Source organism: Dromiciops gliroides, chromosome 5 (genome assembly GCF_019393635.1).
Source record: "Dromiciops gliroides isolate mDroGli1 chromosome 5, mDroGli1.pri, whole genome shotgun sequence".
Classification (NCBI taxonomy): Eukaryota; Metazoa; Chordata; class Mammalia; order Microbiotheria; family Microbiotheriidae; genus Dromiciops; species Dromiciops gliroides.
This window is the reverse complement of record NC_057865.1, coordinates 184,774,462-184,792,467: the sequence shown is the minus strand read 5'-3', so window position 1 is coordinate 184,792,467 and position 18,006 is coordinate 184,774,462.

Genomic DNA, 18,006 nt, shown 5'->3' with positions numbered 1-18,006 from the left:
TAATCACCACTTTAAGTATCTGCTACTGTTATACCAGAGAATTCATGTATAAGATGATGTGGTCTACTTGCTAAAAGAAGATTATGTAATAATGTCTAAAAGAAGATTATGTAACAATGTCTAATATAATCAGCTATTTACATTCGTTTATTATTTATATGTCATTATACTCTGGGTATGGTTTGGAATTATTGTATATATCACTAATATATTCTCAGTTATGCAGCATAGCACACATTTTTACCATCATATTGTCTTTGGTGAAATTAATGAGATTTCAGAAATATGGAAACTTATCATTTCAGAGACTAACTTGCTGTGAACTCTGACGCAGGCCCTGGAGAGAATATATGTGCAACAAAAGGAGAGACAGGTATACGTAAGTCCATGGTTTGCTTATGATGGTGACTATGTAGAGCACAATTACTAGGCACAGTCCAGTATTCATCCTCTCTCCCTCCTAATTTAACCTAATTTAACTGAACTTATTTATCTTTTTATCTCACTCAGTTGAATTCACCTGTGGCCTAGCACAATCACTGGCTGTCTCAGAACCATGAGATATGGTATGATAACCTTTCCATAACATTTTCAGGTGTCATGAACACATACTAAATTTGGCTTTGATCCAGACACATGGTGGTAAAAAGTGTTACACATTGCATAACTACCTCAACCCTCTATTACAAGTCTAACCATATAAAGGAGGGAATGTAATGGAATTTATTAATTTGATCATTGACAATGCTATGCTAAGGTTTTAAAAATACAGCAATTCAAACAGTTAAAGAAGATAATCCAGCTTTCCAGACCAGAGTCCAGAATCCAGTTTTCCAGACCAGAATCCAGTTTCCTCCTGATGACATCTTACCACTTCAAGAAGACAAGAGAACTCAGAGACTTTATATGAACTGTTTTGCTTTATTAGCTTTTACTATCTCCTTTCTGTTATATACTATCTGTGGCATGTACTCTCTGCAGAGGCTCTCCCTTTGCAAGACTAATGTCAAAGCGTCGGTTCATGAGGAAAAAAAAAAAATCGCCCCTCTGGACAAAACTTTCCTCTCTTCCTTTTCTGTATTGTTGTTCGCATATTATTAGTCAGCAAAAGTTATTATATTCTTTTTACTGTTCCATCAAGGAAACATTCCGTTTCTTGGGGAAGCAAAGGGGGGAAATGTGGTAAAATATGAAAGTTTTTAACAGTCGGTTAGGATAAGTGAAAGACGCCAGTTTTTCAGGGACCACCCTTTTGGGGAGGAGATGAGCGGTCTGCCTGCTGCGCATGTCGGACTGCCTGCCGGGTGCAGTCCGCCTGCTGCGCATGTCAGACTGCCTGCCGGGTGCAGTGCGCCTGCTGCGCATGTCAGACTGCCTGCCGGGTTTTTTTTGACTTCCGGGGTGGAGAGAACGGGAGTAGCCTTTTTTTTGCCGGCTTGGCGGGACTCCGGGCGGCGCGGCACAGACGGTCTGACTCACTCCAAAGGTGGCCTAAATCGGTTTGGTGAGTTTTTATAAGGAATATAGACAGCCTAGATTTAAGACGATTTGTACTGTATTTCTGTTTTCCTATCCTTCTAATCAACAACACCTTATATACAATAAAGGCTCTATCTAGAAAACCAGAAGCTTCTTCCATTTACTAGTCTGGGAGATGAATTAAGGGAAGGGTTAAGTAGGGGAGATTTATGATCTAATATCCAATTTTAAATCTCACAGTGGCACAATGGATAGAGCATTGGCCCTGGATTCAAGAGGACCTGAGTTCAAATCCGGCCTCAGACACTTAACACTTACTAGCTGTGTGACCCTGGGAAAGTCACTTAACCCCAATTGCCTTATGGGAAAAAAAAGGGAAAAAAAAAGAAACCTCAGTCAGAATCATCTAAGACTTAGCAGCCACCACTCTAGAGAAAAAAACTTGTAATATAATATTACAGAAGGCAAAAGGCAAATGATTTAGACACACACAACCAAGAATAATTTACCCAGAAAAACTAAGTATAATTATATGAGGAAAAGATGGATCTGTGATGAAATAGAGGACTTTCAAGTATTCCTGATAAAAAGTTCAGATGACCATAAAAATTTTGAAATGGAAACATAAGAAAAAAAGTAAAAATCAAAAGTAAAACAAAATATAAAAAAGGTAAAAAATAAATAAAAAAGTAAAAATCCACCTAATCTTGAAGATGAAACATCCCAAACTACATTTTATGTGAGTCTTATTGTTTAGTTTTTTTTTAGTAATTTCTGACTCTTCATTATCTATCCCTTTTGGGGTTTTCTTGTCAAAGATACTGAAGTTGTTTGCTATTTCCTTTTCCAACTCATTTTACAGATGTTGAAACTAAGGCACACAGGGTTAAGTGACATGCCAAGGGTCACACAGATAATTAGTGTCTAAGGTCAGATTTGAACTCAGTAAAATGCATCTTCTTGATGCTAGGCCCCACATTCTATCCACTAAGCAACCTATCTGCCCCATTAGCCCCATTATATGAATAGCTGCATAATAAAAAGTTTTGATAAAACATGTTATTCATTTACTCTAAAACTCTACACACATTGGCATGGGGACTTTTAAAATATTGTATATGTATGTATATGTAATAACTAATTTCATATTTGATAGCATATGACCAGTTAGGCTAAAAGTTAACTGTAGTAGATGTGGCTCTAAAGTCAGTACCCAACTTTACAGAGTTACTGTTCAATTTGGGGATGAAATGTGGCACTAATCACAAGTTACTGAACATTTAATGAAGGACATTGATTTTGTCCCATGACAGTAAGTATATGTAAGAAGAATAGGGGCGGCTAGGTGGCACAGTGGATAGAGCACCAGCCCTGGAGTCAGGAGTACCTGAGTTCAAATCGGGCCTCAGACACTTAAGACTTACTAGCTGCGTGACCCTGGGCAAGTCACTTAACCCCAATTGCCTCACTAAAAAAAAAAAAAGAAAAAAAAGAAAAAAAAAAGAAGAATACAATGGAACTTAGCTTCTCTCTATGTGTACTTCCTCATCAAAAGATATCTGATCTAGGGGCAGCTAGGTGGTACAGTGGATAAAGCACTGGCCCTGGATTCAGGAGGACCTGAGTTCAAATGTGGTCTTAGACACTTGACACTAGCTGTGTGACCCTGGGCAAGTCACTTAACCCTCACTGCCCTGCAAAAAACCCCAAAACTATATAAAAAAAACAAAAAACAAAAAATATCTAGTCTTTCAATCATCAAGATATGGCAACTTTAGTAGTCTTAGGCATACACTAAGTCCAAAAGGCCTCAACTACATGCAGATAGGACTTTCATATTCCTAAACTAGGAAACTGAATAAGGGAATATGGGGTCAATAGGATTGTGTGAGAGAAGTAAGTTGTCTCAGGAAAATCAGGAAAGCTGTGTCAGGAAACCACTGATGCTACCAAGTCAAACCTTAGCTAAGTCAATGTAAATGTCTGCCAATTGGTGAGATTTAAATAACTATCATAATAAGCAATGTGAAAATAATGGAAAATTTCCTAATGAACCCAAAAGTAAAACAAAGGGATTCTATTTTCCCTGTTATCATTTGACATAGTTGTAGAAAAACCAGCAATAGCAATATTAAAAGAGAAAAAAATTTTAAAATAAAGTTAGGCCAAAAAACCCCAAACATATCCCTCTCTGCTCATGATAAAATGGTTTACGTAATCCTAGAGAATCAGTAAAGAAACCAATTGATATAATTAATTGCTTCAATAAAGTATCAGAACACAAACTCATACCATTGCCTCCCCTAAATCAATAACATTTCTATATGGCAAAAATAAAATTCATAAAAAAAATAATGTAAAGGGAAGATGAATTCAGAATACCTACATAATGCATAAAATACCTAGGAGTCCATCTTACAAGCAAAACTCAAAATCTGTTTTGTAGAGATATAAATATGAAATATTCCTCAAAGTAATAAAGAATGACTTTAATGTCATTAATGTTCAATCCTCATGGTTTTATATGCTAATATAATAAAAATGATGGTAGTATCTAAATTAGGTTATGGATTTCCTGTTAAACCAATTTAACTATCATAGGAATACTTCATAGAGTGAGAAAAAATAATTTTTTTGGAAAATAATATATCTGGAAAATGAAGAGAAAAATATTTTAAATAGTAGAAACAAAGGAGTATACCCAAGACTTCACATTATGCCACACAGTAGTAATAAAAAATGTTTTGTATACAGTACAAATAGAAAAAGTAGATCAGTAGAACTGACAAGAAAATGAAAAATTAGAAAACATTATTCCAAATAACCTAGTGTTTGATTTGACGCTAAACCATAAATTACTTTGGGATGAATTCCTTGATAAGAACTATTGGAAAAAATGGAAATCCTTTTGGCAGAAATTAGTTTTAGACCAACATCATAAACTATATATAATAATTTCAAAATAAATACATGATCAAAATAATAAAGGCCATATCATAAACAAATTAAAAGAGAACCAGATCAAGTACATTTCACAACTATAGTCAGGAGAAATCTTAAACAAATAAGAGATAGAAGTAATCACCAAAAACTAATAAATAATATATAAATATAAAATAATAAATAAATATATAAATGAATGAATGAACGAAAGAAATGAATGAATGAATGATTTGTAGTAGAACCCACTGGATGCCTTTTTCATGAACAAAATTTCCATAAGTAGAATAAAAGGGAGAAGTTGATCAGGGATAATATATATATATATATATATATATATATATATATATGCATCAATTCTTTTTTTTTTTTTTTGCGGGGCAATGGGGGTTAAGTGACTTGCCCAGGGTCACACAGCTAGTAAGTGTCCAGTGTCTGAGGCTGGATTTGAACTCAGGTCCTCCTGAATCTAGGGCCAGTGCTTTATCCACCACGCCACCTAGCTGTCCCGCATCAATTATTTCTGATGATAAATTATGTAAAAGTAGTAGTAGTAGTAGTACCAGTAGTTGTAGTGTTGGTGGTGGTGGTAATAGTAGTAGTAGTTTTTGTTGTTGCTGCTGTTGCTGTTAACACTTACATAGCAATTATGTACCAGGCACTGTCTATCCTAGGTGCATTATAAATATTATCTCATTTGATCCTCACACCAGCCTTAGAAGTTATGTGTGTGTGTGTGTGTGTGTGTGTGTGTGTGTGTGTCCTACAGATGAGGAAACTGAGGAGGAGGTGAAGTGACTTGCCCAGGGTTATACAACTAGTAAATGTTTGAGACTGGATTTGAACTCAGGTCTTCTTGACTCCAGGCCTGGAGTCAAATGATTTATTTACTATGCTATCTATAAGTATTTTTAAAAGTTCCTTGAGGACAGAGATTTTCTTTTTGAGATTCTTACTACTTACCAAATATTCTGGCACAATATAAGTACTTCATAAATGCTTTTTCATTTATTTACTCATCAATTTATTTACCCCAGTGAACAGGTGCATAATCAACCTCAAATCCCTTCTCACTTCCCCCTCCCCCAGCTCTCCCAAGTACAATCCTGCATGTTGGTAACTTGGGACAAAGAAACCTGTGCTTGCTAGAGCTGTCCTCTCTTCTCTTCTTAGATTCTCTCTCTCAGATGTCCTCTCTTCAGATGCCTGGGCAATATTACTTCTTTGTGGGCTCTTTCAAAAGTATAATATACCAAAAAGTTTATAGATGATTGAGAGGTACCTCTGATATCCAGAAGGATTTTTGTATGTACTTGCAAAAGATTCTGTTCTCAATAATACCTCAGATTAGCCTCCTTCACCACCAGAGCATAGGAGTATAAGTGAAGATTCTTTCCATTTGTTTGTGGGGGGACAGGGGAAGCAAGTTGAAAGGAACAATCCCTCTCACCCCCATGGAAATCCATGTTGTACAGGTGTTTACATGAACCTGATCTCCCTAAAATGGAAAAGAATCATGCTGTATTATCTAGTTTCTTTTGCTATTCATCATAATCACAGTAGCCAGAGTGAAATTAATTTTGAGGTATTATGGAACACTAATATACATACAAATTAGGAAACTTGGGTACCAATTATGACCGGCAGTATTATGTATATGTATGAGCTATATATTTATTCGTTGAAATAATAGGCACGCTGTATACATTGAGGTTGACAGTTGAAACTCACATTTGGCTTAATTCAGTCCTCAGATTCCAACTGATTTTCATTTGTAATTTGTGATTAATTACATTGTAGATTTTATGTTTCTGAAGAGACTTTGATAGAACCTACTTAGGAGCTAGGAAAAAAAAATAGGAATCTAAGTTGTTGGAAGCATTCTTTGTTGTAGACTGTTATACATGAAAGTTCATTGGCCATAGGACAGTGACAAAGAAATAAAAAACATTACAGCAATTTTATTGAAAAATGAAATTCTATACCTTCTTGGTAATGCTACAGTTCTGGTAATCTATTTTATTTGTGCAGTATTAATATTCATACCATGGCTTTTAAACTTCTAGGAAAAGGAATTAAAAGGGATATGCTTTATTGATATGTAGGTGAGATACCCCATGGAATGTGTAAAGCAAAAACCTACACAGGCAAAAAATGTTTTTATAAGCAAGTTGAAAAGGGAAATCCATCAAGCATCCTCTCTGGTCTGGATTACTGGCTTGTGTACTGTGAAGAACAAAACTTCAACTCAAAATGCAAATCAGACAGGAATCCTTAAAAGGCTTGGCTCAATCTTATTATCAAAGCAATTAAGATTTTTTTAAAAGCAAAATTGTTTTTCATTTCTGTTTTATTCTTTCCTAAAAAAGAGAGAATTTAACAGGCCTAACAATTTGGGAGTGCTTTTAGTCAAGGTTATTGAAGGAAAAAATTTGTTCTATATTTTTTTGTTTGTTTTTTGTTTTTATTTTTTAAGCATAAATTCCTCCCTTTTTTGTGGGCATTAAGTCCCTCCCTTAATTAAGCCTTCTGGGGTTTCAGTGTGTTGATCTCATTTTAAACCAAGCTCAGCACAATTAGACACACTAAGGAGATGGAAGATAAGCAACACACACACACACACACCATTTCAGATACAAGTGTGTCATCTTACAAGGGCCCAAATTACTATGTCCATTTATTTTATCTGGGCTTTGAAAAAAAAAAAGGAAAAAAAAATTATGATTTTCAGCTTGTCATACATCTCATTTGTAGTGCGTCAGACCTTCTCTATTCACAATTAACACCAGCTAATCTTATCAGAGAAAAATTCAATTACATTTATCAAGGTTATTCTATAGACACAAGTTATTGCCTGAGAAAAATCAGGTTTCAGTGTTAAGAATGTTGTCATTGTGTGTGGTTCCTTTTTTTTAAATAAAAAATTAAATCCTGCTTTTGCATTGACATTATTAATATATAGTTGTAATAAAATAATATTTGACAGCTTTGTAAAAGGGATCATTAATACATAGATTATGAAAGTTTAGGAAGGAGGCTCATAACTGTTAATAGACTTCAATTCTCAGCCTACGCTGACATTTTAAAAAATCTAGTTTCAAATTTGATAACAGATTACCAGCTAGGCTGGAAGCCAACCACCTGATTAAGGCAATTTAAATGCTTGCAAAGTGGTGAGATTAAAATCAAATAAGTGCCGATTTTTTTTTTCCCTGCTTCACTTATCTTTCCCCTGGATTCGTTCCTTAACTACCAGGTGGCGGAGGACTCTGGGTAATTTTCCTCTGCGCCAATTACCCCAGGATGGTTTTAAGGGTGAAGCAGAATAATTACTGCACTATCAATCCAAAATGGGCTGCTTAATGTGTTTAAAGAGATTTTGAGCCTTAGCAGGGAGGCTGCCTGAAGCGTGCTCTGCTCATGGTGCCAAAGCCCACTCGGCCTACTCGTGGAGTTAGAACTGTACAGCGAGAAGGCAGCACACACCCAAGGTGAAAGAAAACAGGGAAAACTCCTGGGAAGCTGTGGGAAAGTTAATGAGCTGCTTCCAACGTGTGGCAGGCTGCAGTCGCAGGTGGCTGACAAAGCTAGGCAGGTTAAGAAAATAATATTTATCATCCAGCTGCCAGGACTGTCTTTATCAAAACTCTTCCCAAAATCCATGAAAGGGGGAGGAGAGAAAAACAAAGGAAAAAATAAAACAAACAAACAAACCCAAAACAGGCTTGAAACAATTTTGAAATTAAATTAAAAGAAAAAAAAAGACCTAAGCAGGTTTGGTTCAAATTCTATTTCCTTGCTAGGTCAGATGAAAAGCTGGAGCCAGCCAATTGCATCTGACAAAGATCTTAAAACATCTGATGACAAAAAAAAATGTTAAAAGCAAAGTCTATGCTTTACTTATTTATTATTTTGAAGATTAAAACTGAGCTGAAATGACATTGGAAAATACTACTGCATAACGACCACAAATTAAGTAACATCTTCCATCTGGCGAATGTACTCTGAATTTCTTTAATTATCGTTATTTGAATGTAAATTTTGAGTTTTAGCCAGAAACTGGAAGCTTATCCTCAGAGATAGAATGTGAATTAAAAAAAAAAAAAACCCACAATATATATGAAGACGCTGTTGCTTTCTTTAGTTATTTACTTATGTCATTTTCCAAATGATCTGTACCTTCTCAATATTCAGTGTTCTGGGGCTTATTATTATTTAATCAAAGATTGATTTATGATTTTGCTCAGCAGATGGTTGGTGATAATGCAAGTGAAAATGTTTTACTTTAAAATGAAATTCAACACTTTGAAATTATGTGTGTGTGTGTGTGTGTGAATGCACGTGCATATCTGTCTCTCTGTATTTGTATCCATATCTATCTGTATCTTGAACTGAGAGCTTCTGAATGCTGATCCCATGAGAGTAGCCTCCCATATGAAACTGATTTATCAATGCAACCCTTACCTTGGTAATCAGTTTCATCTGTAGGAAGAAAGATAAATGAGAATCGAGGGAAATGTATGCAATACTGTGTTCTAAGTACACATCTTAAACTGTGTGCTGGAAAGAAAAAATCATGAACTTCATAGTCATAGGAAATGAACTTCTAGCCATTCTGACAGATGCAATAGTTTATGTGAAAAAGTCATCTGTAAGGCACACACACAGTCCATTTAAGATGATCATATTAAACCATATTTACTTCAGAGTTCTGTAATAATTACATCTGCACTTGAAAATCCCCAGGACTTTGGTTGCTGTGTCACAGATTTATACTCAAACATTTTCATTTGATGTGCAAAGTGTGAAGTACTCTTTAGTGGCGAGACAATTATCTGATTCTACTAATAAATGACTGCACTAGTAGTCATTTTTAATTGAACAATTATAGGATATTGCACTGTCAGTTGATTATAGAAGTCATTTCATAAATGTCAAAAATCTCTTTAAATGAATTATGAAGCTCCAAAATAACTCCGGCAATCAGCCAGCAATAACACAATAATCTGTTTACTCTGTTGTCAGCTGAACTAGTACCATTTCTTTTGGGGGAGGAGAGAAGGCGACCTAAGAGAGATAGAAGAGAGCAGTGGAGGGAGCCCTTTCTTAAGGATTATGCCAAAACACAGACTGAAGCAACCATCCAATCTGTGATTAATACAAGAGTTTGAGTGTTGTCAAGAGATTTGCTATGTATTTTTTAAAAAGTCACCTTGCAAAGACATCAATTCCAAACATTTGTGTCTCTCCATGGAGGCAAAAAGAAAGATAAAAAGAAAAATTCAACAATTACCATTGTCCTAGTTCACTGCAATAGTTTTGAGGACTTAGAAGGCCTGTGTGGAAGGTAGTTAGTTAGCCTACTCAGTGATGTTCAATGCAAGATGGGTTTTGGGGGGATGTGTTTTGAATCACACAAGGCAAGACTTGAGACTTAAGGGGGTAGTTAGGTATAGGATCAGAGAAGGCAGTTGAATGGAACAAGGAAAGGATGTACCAGAAGTGGTTCCTCACCCTAACTAACAGTGGTCTCTAGACCATGGCAGAAGTAGGAAGGGGGTTCAAAAAAGGTTCTGCTGAAAAGGTACTCCTAAATCTCATGCTGTCTTTGGCATAAGCTGTCCTTACATGGGTGGAAGATGACTGGGGCTGAGTTTTCTGTGTTAGTGTGACTAAAAGTCTTCTTGATTTTTTTCTTGGAACACCAGCATGCCAATCCCCACTCCCAACATTGCAGTTAAGACCAATATTTCCCAAACTGGGTAGTGAGGAAATGCTGTATCCATCCTAGAACAGGTCAGACGCTAGGGAAACTTAGAGAAGTTTTAGTACTGTGGTAATGATGACATATTTCAGAATCAAGGGTTTTATAAGGAAGAGCAGCGTCTTGCTTATTTGGGAGACTTGTGACCTAGATGGGCTGTTGGGCGGCTAGCTCACCCAAAGAATTGGAGCCTTATCATGAATCTTGTAAAATAAAGAGTTTTATTAGGAGATATAGGAATATGGCCAGGAAGGTGACTGTCCTGCCAGAGTAAGAGAAGACCTGGTCTTTTGTATGTTTACAAAACAAAGAAAGGGAAGGGTGTTCCAAAGCACTGGGGGGGGGGGGGGAATGCAAACCAGAGGGAGGGGATTTTGGAATAATGGGTCACCATTAAGCTATGCAGGGCCCATCCACATCTTGCATATCATCTTGCAGACCTGAGTATTGCTTATCAGGGTACCAGGGTCATGCTTGCCCACACCTTTTTCCTGACCTGGGAAAGTTTTAAGGATTCCTTGGGGGTTGAACTCTTTAGGTTTCTTGGGTTCCCACTGAATTGCCACAACATTGCTCAAGCATATACATTCCTGACCACTTTCTTACCTATGATGTTCCAAGCAATGGAATGACCATTAGGGGCATCTCATGAAGTCTCTGGCAGATTTAAAAGAATCCAGAAAAGGAAAGGAGTGCTAGACAGAGGGAGGGGTCATGCCCAAAGAAAAACAGCCTGTCCTACGAAAAGCTAGCTCCATAAAATCAGAAAGACTTTCTTCATCATCACAATCACTGGCCTAGAAACTTTTGGGTTGGATTAATTTTGACTTAATCACTTTTATCATAAACCCCTACATATTATGTATGGCTATGATACAGTATGTAAATGGACAAATTGTTGAACCTCATTGGCAGCATGAATTTTTGGTTCAGAATCTGTTTTGATATTCATGTGGCCATAAACTAGCCATTAATCTTCTCTAAGTCTCAGTTTCCTCATCTATAAAATGGAAATAATATTTCTAGTACCTACCTTACATGTTTATCATGAAGATAGCCTAATGCATTCTGAGGCAAGGAGAGAGAAGCCTAGACTTAGAATCAAGAAGGTTGTTTTTCCATCATTTTCAATCATATCCCACTCTTTATGACCCCATTTGGGGTTTTCTTGGCAGAGATAATGGAGTGGTTTGTCATTTTCTTTTCTATCTCATTTTACAGATGAGGAAACTGAGGCAAATGAGGTTAAGTGACTTGCCCAGATTCATACAGCTAGTGAATGTCTAAGATCAGCTTTGAAATCAGGAAGATGAGTCTTCCTAGCACTTTATCCACTCTACCATCTATCTAGCTGCCCCCAAGAGTCAGGAAGACATACATCTGTGATCCCCTGGAAAGGTCACCTTACCTTTGGCTCTCTCATTTTACTCAACTTTAAAATAGAGATCATAATAGCATGTACTTTTCAAGGTTGTTTGAATATCAAATGATATATCTGTAAAGAGCTTAGCTCAGTGCTTGTTGCATAGTTGGCTCTTAAATGCTTCCTGCTCCATCCACCTTTAAAGTGGTTTCTAATCTTTAAAACAACATATGTCAATAATTTTACATCAGTTTTATCCCCACCAAAGTATGTTTCCTTTGTAGAGCTTTGTTTCATGAAAATTCTGCGATTTTTGTTTTTCAGAATAGCAAGCAACATTTTAAATGATCCTCAAGGAGGACCAGTGCTTTGCCTGTCTTATAATAGGCACTTAATTAATTCTTGTTGATTGGCTGATTGATTGACTAAGGATAACACAATACCAGATGTGTATTGTTTCCTAGACTTTCCTAGTGGTAATGAATGGATAGTAAGATTGAAACCAAAAAGGGTATAGATTTTTATTTAAAGATAAGTTAAACAAATAATTGTTGTTGTTCAGTCATTTTTCAGGGCTGTCAAACTCTTCATGGCCCAATTTGGAGTTTTCTTGGCAGAGATATTGCAGGGGTTTACCATTTCTTTCTCCAGGTCATTTCACAGATGAGGAACCTGGGACAGAGTTAAGTACAGCTAGTTTTGACCTCAAGAAAGTGAGTTTCCCTGTCCACTGCACTACTCAGCTTCCCTGAACAAAGAATAAATGCCTTCTAAATTTACCATATAAGTATACTTCGCTTTACATAAGAGGCTTCCTTTAAATGTGTAAAGTTAATTTTGTAATTCTAATTATATTTTCTCATTGAATTACAGTTTAGTTTCAGAAAAAAATTCATGGCCTACCTCACTGAATTTGCTAAAATGTCTAAAACAATTGTATATAAATGCTTCAGAGGAATTTTTATAATTTAATACCCCCTTTATCAATTAATTTGCAAAGTGAAAAAATTAATCCATCTGTAAATCAAGTGATTGTTTTCAAATATTACTGCATTGTAAATTTGGGTTTTTTCTAACTCAAGTTAACCCAAAATGATTTCTGCTTACACTAGTCACTAAACTCTCCTGAACCACTACCCCACCCACCTCCTAACAATTAACAACTGAGCAACGGATAGTAGTACCTTCTTGCTCTCTCTTCCTTTTATATACGGAGTGTCTAAGTTATATTTAACATCTTAAAACTATACTAAGACTTTTGGGATAGTGTGTATACATGGAGATAACTACACAGAAAACCAGATTATTTATCCTTTCCAGGCTCCACATCTCAATAAATGGCAAGTATAGAAGGAAAATACATAGGCCTTCCACCAGAGTTCTTAAGATCCAACCTTCTAAAGCATCCCCTTGAAAATATGTCATATGTTATTATGACACTCCAAAAAGTCAGCAAAATTATATCACCAAAAGTCTGACTATAATGTCTCTAATACAGACAAGAAAAATTAGTCAAAAACTCAGAAAACAGGTACATAATAATGAAATTGGACTACACCCTGATTTCCAGTGAGACCAGATCAAGTATCTCTAATCATATTTTTCTCTTATAATAATATTCACTTCTGGCATAGTAAGTACAGAAAACTCAAAGGAGCAATGGAAAAAAAATCCCAATAAAGCCCACCTGGTACCTTTAGAAGAGAGCTGAAATAGAAAGAAAAAAGAAACTGTCTCTGCATGTGATGGTTAGAACAATGACTCAAATATGGTTTGCTTTGTCCTGTCAGGTATTGAAGGCATAGTCTTAGACAAATTGCTTAATTTGGTTTGTGACTTAGATTTTCCATCATTGTGAAATAACATTTACTAAGTGCTTACTATGAGAAGGGCTGTGATATGTACCAATGGAGAGAATGCCATATGGATGAGATCATCTAAGCATCTGAATAAGTATGTGAAAGGTGCCTAGGCTGCAAAGATGGATAATAATAACTAACATTTATATGATGTTTTATGGATTATTAAACACATGACACATATTTTGTTTGGTCCTTTTGAAAACCCTATAAAGTAAGTGCTCTTATTATAGCTATTTTGTAGATGTGCCCTGAGGGAGGTTTTGAACTCAGATCTTCCTGACTCCAAAACATTTTTTTTCTGTGTACCTGTCTCTGGATGACATAGTTCTTCAGTTTAAGTAGTTGTTAATCTATAATATAATCTATTAAAATCAATACACAGGGACACAAATAACTAGAATACAAATTAGAAAAAAAAAAGATAATTATGTATGAGATATACAGGTAACATAACACTCAATTTATGAATATTTATGAAGTGTCTACCCTGTGCTAGGCACAGTGCTAAGTCTGGGGACAAAAAAAAAGAGGAAAAAGATACCCACTATCCAAACAACCTATATACAAAACAAATAGGAAATAATTTATAGAGGGAAAGCACTAGAATTAAGTGGGATTGGGGAAGGCTTTCTATAGAAGGTGGGACTTTGTTGTTTTTGTTGTTGTTATTTGTCCTTCATTCTCAAAGAGGACCAGTGACAGCATGAGGATGATGTCTTCACTTGAAAATGAATTGAATTTAAAGTGATACAGGGTGGTACAAAGTCATCAGCCTCAGCCTCAATCTCTCCTCCAGGATCATCAGAGTCCAGTGGCAAGACATAGGTCAGGACAACTGTAGATGACCCCAGATGCAGCGACCTTTTTAAGCTAAGGTCTTTCCCAGGTCAGTCACAATATCCATTCAGTGATTTAAGGCTAGGTAAGATAAGAGGCAAAAGATGGCCTAGTTTGCTGAATGAATGAATGAATGAATGAATGAATAGATAGGTAGATGATAAATGAACTCGGAAGGCAAGACCCTCAGGCTTTCTGGCTAGGACAAAAACAATTGCTATTTACCTTCATTTTAGGCCATCAAAATCCAAACAATGACCAAGAAAGGCTTGGGCTGGGACCTATTATTGGCTAATCAAGAAGACCCAGGGTGATTTGGGTTTAAGGCATGCCCAAGTAGCTCCATTTGAATCTCAGTGTGTTTGGTTTTCAAAGCCTGGTTTTCCATAGCTCTATTTCAAGAAATTATAACTGAAACTGCTTGGAGCTAAAGACTTAATTGTCCCAGTTTGGGTTTTGTTTTTGTTTTTGTTTTTTTATGATAGCATAAGTAAGTAGAGAAGAAGAAAAAAATATAGCCCCCCAAGCCTGGGAGGTGAGTAATTGGAACATAGGAGGGAGAGCTCTCTGGGCATAGGAGACAACCAGAGAGAATGTCCAAAGGAAGAGATAGAGTATCTTGGTCGTGGAACAGGATGAGGCCAATGCAACGAGATCAAAGAGTATGGCAAAGAGTGTAAGATTGGAAATGTAGGAGAAGACTAGATTATGAAGGTCTTTGAATGGCAAACAGTCTGAATGCTAGACTGAGAGGTTTATAGTCAGGTTTCATTTAGAACTGACACCTGAGCTGGTCTTGGAAAGACAGGAAGACTTTCGACAGATATAGGTAAGGAATGTAATGACCAAGGGAAATAAGAAAACATAAGAATAATCATCTATAATGAAGAGGATGGGGCAATAACAGAGAATGCTGAGTATTTGTGATGCAGGCAGGAAATTTGGGGTCAAATTGATCATGAGTTGTCCCAAAAGAATTACAAGACTCAGTGACTCAGTTTCCCAAGTTTTATTACAATACTGTGATGACCACAGAGAAAGAACCAGAATATTGGAAAGGTATCTCTCGAATAGTGAAAAAAAGACAGTTATATTTATAGTATAGATAAATTAATTATCAGTCTCATTATAATAATCTGCATCTTGGGGAGGTACAAGGGAGGGCCTATCCTAATCATTATAATATTCTCCATCTGGGGTGTTACAAGGGAGGGCTTATCCTAATTTGGAGTTCCTGGGGTCCTAAGCCAACCCCTGAGGCGGGGGTACCTTTTTCAGTGGAGGTGTGTTTTGGGGGTTTACTCATCATAAGGTGAATCTGGGGAGAAATTTGGTCTTTTCTGTGCATGTCTCTTTCTGGTTCCTAAGACCAGTTTTAAAATATCTCCATTTTCCATTAGAATTTCTATAGCCTTGTCTTTTCCTTTATTGTTATTTTGACCTGACCCATTTGGTCCATTATGGATGCTGATCACTGTGGGTATGAAAACCTTACATTTTGACTTGTAAGTTATCCATGAACTGGGATCTAACTCCCTTTTGGAGCTACTATCTGAATTAAAGCTTGGGTCTTAGGTTTTTCTATTAACCCCTTTTTGCCTCCTACATGATTTGTATTTGTATTTGAATGCCAAATACAAATCAAGTATATTTGATTCTGGAGACAATAGGAAGTCAATTCAGTTTATTGAAGGAGTAACATGACCAGATCTGTGTTTTAGGATGAACTGGAGTGAGGAGATTCTTGAGACAGAAAAACCCAACAGCAGGTTATTACAAAAAATCAATGCATGAGGTCATGAGTGGTGGTAGTGTCAAAGGAAAAAAGGGGTTGTAATCAAGAGATATTGCAAAAGTAAAACTGGCAAAACTTGAAAACAGCTTAACTATGGGGAGAGAGGAGGTAGGTAAGAGATAATGAGGACTCCTGTATTACCCCTGGGTTGCAAGTTTGAGGGACTGGGAAGATCTTGTTGTCTCCTAGAGTAATAGACAAGGTAAGAGAAATGAACAAACATTGAGAGGGAAAGAAAATGAATTGTTTTGGATATATTGAGCTTAAGATTTCTACTGGACAAGTGTTTCTGACAAAGTCCTCGTTTCTAAAATATATAGGGAACTAAATCAAATTTATAAGACTGCAAGTCATTCCTCAATTGAGAAATGGTCAAAGTATATGAATAGGTAGTTTTCAGATGAAGAAATCAAAGCTATCTATTGCCATATGAAAAAATGGCCTAAATCACTATTGATTAGAGAAATGCAACTTAAAACAACTCTGAGGTACCACCTCACACCTATTAGATCGGTTAATATGACAAAAAAGGAAAACTATAAATGCTGGAGAAACTGTGGAAAATTTGGAACACTAATGAATGTTGGTGGAGTTGTGAACTGATCCAACCATTCTGGAGAGCAATTTGGAACTATGCCCAAAGGGTTATGAGGCTGTGCATACCCTTTGACCCAGTAATATCACTACTAAGTCTGTATCCCAAAGAGATCATAAAAAAGGAAAAAAGGACCCACATGTACAAAAAATATTTATAGCAGCTCTCTTTGTGGTGGCAAAGAATTGGAAATTAAGGGGATGCCCATCAATTTGGGAATGGTTGTAGAAGTTGTGGTATATGAATGTAATGGAATACTATTGTGCTATAAGAAATGCTAGGTGGCACAGTGGATAAAACACCGGCCCTGGATTCAGGAGTACTTGAATTCAAATCCGGCCTCATACACTTCATACTAGCTGTGTGACTCTGGGCAAATTACTTAACCCTCATTGCCCTGCAAAAAGAAACAAAACAAAACAAAAGGAAAAAAAGAAATGATGAGCAGACAGATTTCAGAAAAACCTGGAAAGACTTATGTGGACTGATGCTGAGTGAAGTGAGCAGAACCATGAATATTGTACACAGTAACAGCAATGTTGTATGATTATCAACTCTGATAGGCTTCTCTACAATATAATGATCAAGAAAGGACTCATGATGGAAAAGCTCTCCATATCCAGAAAAAAAGAACTATGGAATCTGAATGCAGATTGAACCATACTGTTTCTACTTTTTTTGTTTGTTGTTTTTGTGTTTTGAGATTTTTCCTGTTTTTGCTGATTCTTCTTTCATAACATGACTAATGCAGAAATATGTTTAATGTGATTGTACATATATAACCTATATAAGATTTCTTTCTGTCTTGAGGAAAAGGGAGGGAAAGGAGGGAGGGAGAACTCAAAATCTTTGGAACTCAAAATCTTATAAAGACAAATGTTGAAAAGAATCTTTACATGAACCTAGAAAATAAATAAGATACTTTGAAAATTGAATGAAGAAAAAACAAAAGATGTCTACTGGATATCCAATTCAAGAAATTTGAAAAGCAATTGGAGATTGGGTCATGAAAGGAAGATTTGAAAGTCATTAGCATAGAAAATGAAATCCATAGAGAAGGAAATCCAAACCACTCCAGTATATCTGCCAAGAAAACACTAAATGGGGTCACAAAGAGTCAGGAATTATTGAAAAAGGCTGAATAACTACATAGCATAGAGAGTAATTAAATCCTTGGGAGATGATGAATCACCAAGAGAAGTAATATTGAGGTAGGAGAGAAGAGAGCCCAGGAAAGAACCATTAGGGACACCTATAGATAGAGAGCATGATCTGGAAGAGAATCCAACAACAGAAACTGAGAAGACTATAGCCAAGTTTCATGTAAAGCTGACACCTGAGCTGGTCTTTGAAAGGCATGACTTTCAGCAG